The 5,741-nt window shown below is 44.8% G+C and overlaps 1 long non-coding RNA gene across 1 annotated transcript; it reads right to left on the minus strand.

Moving 5' to 3' along the window:
* Positions 1-590: 590 nt before the first annotated feature.
* On the minus strand, positions 591-5,116 carry LOC122233730. The gene is made up of 3 exons (XR_006211420.1): positions 5,038-5,116; positions 2,881-3,041; positions 591-1,028 (listed from the first exon to the last, which is right to left on the minus strand). It is a non-coding gene; the product is annotated as an uncharacterized LOC122233730 (long non-coding RNA).
* Between the last annotated feature and the right edge of the window lie 625 nt (positions 5,117-5,741).

Raw genomic sequence — 5,741 nt, forward strand, 5'->3', positions numbered from 1 at the left:
AGGTCTGTGCCCTATGGGCTGAAAGCAGATGGAAAATGACTAAATATTGTTCTTGCTTCCATGATGCTCTTATTAGCATAGTAAACAAAAGATTCCATTAAAAACAAAAGCAAAACCAAAACAAACAAACAAACAAAACAAAACAAAACAAACCATCCCACCCACCGTGTTGCAAAGGGGAGAAAAGGATCAGACCTTTAAAGCAACCAGCTTTTCCCTCTGGGGCCAGTCAGCTCCAATTCTCAGGCCCCGTCTTTGGGGACACTGGAAAATTACCAGCTTCCTGAACATAGGCAGATCAGTTCTTGCAACTCTTAAAAAAAAAAAAAGTCTCATTGTAATTGCTGACTAAAAATAAACTAGGGATCTGTCAGGTTGCTCCCTCCCAGACCAGCATTATCCCTAAGGAATGTTCCTCACGGCTGTGGAGAAGTCGCTCTTGCCACCAGGAAGGCCACCACAGCAAAATGTCCAGGGTGTCTGCTCAGGGTGGGAGGCCCCCAGTGAGTCCCGGGACCAAAGCTTGTACAGCTGATATCAAAGCAGAAAAAACTTTAATGTGCAGGGAGGAGGCTGTGCCTGAGGGCCCTGCTGGGCCCAGTGGTGGGTACACGGTGGTGCTTGATTACAAGCAAGGGCGCCGATTAGCTCTAACTCTCTGGAAAGTAAGTTGGGTTAAATGGGTCAAGAGCCGTAAAAATTGTCCATCATCTTTGACCCAGGAAATCTGCTTAGGTTAAGCAAATTGTTTCAAAAACAGAAGGATGATACTTGCTCTGATGTTATTTTATAATAGCAAAAACAAAATCTGTGCCGAGAGCAAACTGACCCGAAGCACGTGGCTCTACGCCCATGGATGTTGGTAGAGTTTGCTTGATGTTCTCGGGGAGGGATGTTGAGTCAGTGGTTCTTTACGCAGTTGCATTAAGGAAGCATTTACTGAGCACCGGAATAGAGGCAGCTGAGTTATGTGTGGACGCAAATTCGACCGAGACATGGTCCGTCCTGTGTCCGTTTTCCTATTGCTGCTGTAACAAAGTACATCGAACTTAGTGGCTTAAACAATACATGTTTATTATCTTACAGTCCTGTACATCAGAAGTCTGAAACGGGTCTCCCTGGGGTAAAATCAATATGCCTGCACGGCTGTTTCCCTCTCCGGAGGCTTTAAGGGAGAATCTGTGTCCTTGCCCTTTCCAGCACTTAGAGCCTGCCCGTGATCCTAGGCTTGTTGGCTCCCTCCTTCACTCCCTCCTTCACTCCACAGCCAGCAACCGTGAGCTGAATCCTCCTCACATTGTGTCACTCTGACCTTCCCCAGCGGTCACAGCTCCCTCCAACTCCCTTCTGCCTCTCTGTTCCATTTGTAAGGACCCATGTGATTATGTTGGACCACCCAGATAATCCAGGATAATCTGGTTTTAGGTCAGCTGACTAGCAGCCTTAATTCCCCTTTGCCACATAATTCAGAATAGTTACAGGTTCTGGAGATTCGGATACGGACATCTTTGTGTGTGTGTGTGTGTGTGTGTGTGTATGTGTGTGTATGTGTGGAGGACATTATTCTGCAACCCACACTCCGGACTAGGAGCTCACAACTTAGTGATAGAGACATGTGAACCTGTCTTTAGAGTATATGGCAGAGTGCCATAATCAGTCCACAATATCTGGGGAGGCAGCACGCACATTCCTAAGTAATCCAGAAATTCCTTGCCGAAGCCAGATGCTGTCCAACACGGATTTCCTCCTCCTCCTTGCAAAAGCTCTCTGCTCCGGTCACTCGAACCTCCCTGCTGTCACATGAGGACCACATGCTCTTTCCCAGTCCCACACCTTTGCCCATTGCTGCCCCTACGTGGCTGCCCTGGTTTCTTCTGACTCCCCGCCCAAATCCTACCCACCCTCACAGTCCAGATCAAATTCCACGTCCTCCGTGCCTTCCACGTACGCCCTCACCCAGGGCTTCTATCGCATTTGTATTCTCAATTACATGATATGCTCCTGAAGTGTAATTGCTCTCAGGCACAACTATCTCCATTTTAGCGTGTCATTATGCCTCAGCTAGATTTTAATCACTCTGATATCAGGGGTCATGTGTTATAATTCTTCCGTCACCCCCACGGCACCTGACATTGTGGTGCCAAGGAAAAGTTTGCCAAATTGGTTCAAGCTAGCTGAACAAACCGAGAACTCACGAAGGTGCTGGACCCTGGGAATGGACATGTGCTCCAAAGGGAGTCCTGCTCTATTTTTTTTTTTTCTTAATGTTTATTTATTTTTGACACATAGAGAGAGCATGAGCAAGGAAGGGGCAGAGAGAGAGAGGAAAACAGAGAATCCAAAGCAGGCTCTGCACTGTCAGTGTAGAGCCCAATGTGGTCTCAAACTCACAAACTACAAGATCATGACCTGAGCCGAAGTCAAGAGTCAGACGCTTAGCCCACTGAGCCCCCAGGCAGCCCTGGGAGTCCTGCTCTAAGACTATCAGTCTGGAGGCGGGGGACTGACAAGCTGATGAGTGGGTTATGATATGATGTGACAAGAGCTAGAATAGAACTACACATAGGAGGGGCATCTAGGTCAGCTGGTGGGTGGATCAAGGAAGGCTTTTCAGAGGAGGTGATGTTTGAGGTGAGTTTTGAGAAATGAGTAGGAGTGAGCTAGATAAAGGATGTGGGAGAAGGACTCTATTCCAAGAGGGAATTAAAAACAGAACAAAGAGGGGCACCTCACCCGCCTGGCTCAGTTGGTAGCACATGCGACTCTTGATCTCAGGGTTGTAAGTTTGAGCCCCACACTGGGTACAGAGATTATTTAAAAATAAAATCTTAAAGAAAAGCAGAACAAAGAGATTGACTGAATTCTGGAAAAGCTACTCACCTCTCTCTGCCTGATATAAGATGCTAAATTCTGTTAATTTGGTTTTCCCATCCTCCTAGTTTTCCCAGCCATCCTGATTAAGGATCACTTGAACCTCCTCTCTGTTATGTTCTATAGTCATGGCGTGATTTTCCCCAGACCTTCACCCTTGTCCATTAAACCTGGAAAAAACAGTGAAAGCTGGTATTCACAAGTGAAATCGACAGAAATGATGGAGTCCTACTGAGTCAAAAAACTAACAATGATAATACCTGTGACAGACAATAAATAATATTGTGAAAGTATAACCTGATAAGGAAAAGGCAAAACTTAAAAAAAATGGACAAAGGATATGAACAGGTATTCAACAGATGAGAGAATACAGATGATCCACCAGCATATGAAAAGACATGCAACTCTATTTGTAGTCAGGGAAACGCAAAACAAAACAACAATTAGTACCAGTTTCACTCATCAGATTGGCAGAAATTAAAGATTGATAACATTCTGTGTTGTCAAGTGCGTGGGTAAACAGACTGCAATGTGAATTGTTAAACCTTTTTGAAAAAGTAATCTCAAGGTGACTTTTAGAAGTAAAAATGAGCACATCATTTGGCTCCAATTTTGAGAATGTATTTTACAGAAATAATAGCATCAGTGTGAAGAAATAAAAGATATATACAACATATAATAAGACATAAATATGTATATATACAATAAGATATATATACATGCACGCAAAAGATTGACCCTATTTATAGTAGCAAAAGCTGTGTATAATCAGAATTGTCCATCAAACAGAGGCATCATTTACATGAATTAATTTCTCATGTCTTTTTTTGAATGCCATGATCATGATCGTAAAACAGTTGCAATATAGATACTGATTTATGTAAAAGAAAAAAAAAGAATTGTCCATCAATAGCAGAATGTTGGAGAAATTATTGTATTTATTTATTTATTTATTTATTTATTTATTTACTTATTTACTTGAGAGAGAGAGGGCGCGAGTGAGCAAGGGGAAGAGAGAGAGAGGGAGAGAGAAAGAATCCCAGGCAGGCTCCATCCTGTCCTCACGGAGCCCTAAGCGGGACTTGGGCTCACGAACAGCAAGATCATGACCCGAGCCCAAGTCGGATGCTTAACCAACTGAGCTACCCAGGCGCCCCTGTTTTATACTTTTTATCTCGGAGGGCAGACTCTCATGCAATTAGCTCAATGACCTCCAATCCCCTATTTGTTCACTTTGGTATTTTCCCTTTCCCGGTGAGGGAAGGAGGTGAATCTTGAAAGATGGGGTAGCAAACATGGAGAAAAATTAGATAAAATTATATCAACAATCATTACATAAGTTGTAGTACTTATAGACTATTATGGAGGCACTGAAGAGTTAATTAGATCCGTATATGTTGATGTGGAGAAATCTCCAGGATGCCATGAGATCACCTTAGTGAGAGCAATGCAGCAGCAGGTAGGCAGAGGGGGAGGCCATCACGGGGAGTGGTTATGCACGCTGAAGTGATCCCAAAGAAAGCTATGGAAGACTATATATACTCCTGGATGTTAACACTGATTACCTCCACTGACTGCAATCGGAGGGGAGACGGTAACTTACAATAAATTTTGTATTCACTTGTGACGGTGAGCACCAACTATTTTTATAATTGCAAACATTAATAACATTTTTTTAAAAAGTACTGTGGAAGGAGCTCAGCGGGGGGCCTACCAGTGAAGGGGGTGAGGAATGATTCGCCGGGGCAAGTTCCTGAGTTCAGGCCTTTTGTCCCTCCCTGGCCTCTCTTCTATTCAAATGAGCTAATTAAACAAATGTGAGATAGCTTTCATTTCCTTGGTTAAGTGCCTTAGATCCTGGGATAAAAACAGCGTCATTTACATTTGTAGTGACCCTCTCTTTATATCCGTGAACTCCAATAATAAATTAATTAGAGCCATTCAGCCCGAACCCGCCTCCCTGAGGAAGGCCTTTCTTTGCGTGCGGGCGTCTGTCTGAATGGGGCTCAGGGCGAGGTGTTTTGTTAACGCTTCTACTCGGGAGCAGTAGGGGGAGCCCCGTGTCAGCTCCCCCCGCATCTGAAGTTGTTTGGGTACTTTGCTCAAGGCTCCGAGCCTAAACTAGTCGAATATCTGCCCATCTGCCCGATTGACCAAGGAGAATACCATTTGCATCTCGGTTCCCCGCTTCCAGGCCCCGCAGGCCGGAGGAAACCCTTTCTTCGGAGTCTGAGCTACTCCAGAGGTCAACGTCCCACGGTCACTATGGCAACTCCCTGCAGGGGATGAGGGAGGGAGCGGGGGAGAAGAGTCAGAAACTTACCAGGGAGCCCCTGGAGAAAGCCACTTTCCCCCCGCCGAGAGGGATTTCAAAGCCTCAATTATTGGGCTGCTATACAGGGCACTGCTTTATATAGGATAATTATTTCTGGAAAAGTTGCTCTGGGTCAAGTTTTTGGGTAACATTTTGTAATTTTATTTTGAGCGCGCAAGTGGAGTTCCCTGTATTTAGAACCGTATTGTGAAGTCTTTTGTAAGGTGAATAAAAACACCTATTATTCTTTTAGTGCAAGCATAGATGTTCAGATGTCAGGTTGTTTTGAAGTTAGACACACCACTTTCCTTGGGTTTTTGGATCGTGTGGGTGAGAGTTGGGGAGAAGCCTCCTCTGATTGATGCCTCAGGTGGTGTTTGGATGCTGTCTTAAGGTGACGTTCTAGCAAAAGAAGAGCCTGGGTCAAAGATGCGGGTGCCAGTGATTTTAAGTCCACTGTCAGAAGAAATCTGTAGGGGAATGGGAGAGGCAGGATGGGGAAGAGAAGAAACCAAGCAAAGGTGAGATTTCCCAGCCCAGACTCAGCCCGAGCTGT

Source organism: Panthera tigris, chromosome E1 (genome assembly GCF_018350195.1).
Source record: "Panthera tigris isolate Pti1 chromosome E1, P.tigris_Pti1_mat1.1, whole genome shotgun sequence".
NCBI lineage: Eukaryota > Metazoa > Chordata > Mammalia > Carnivora > Felidae > Panthera > Panthera tigris.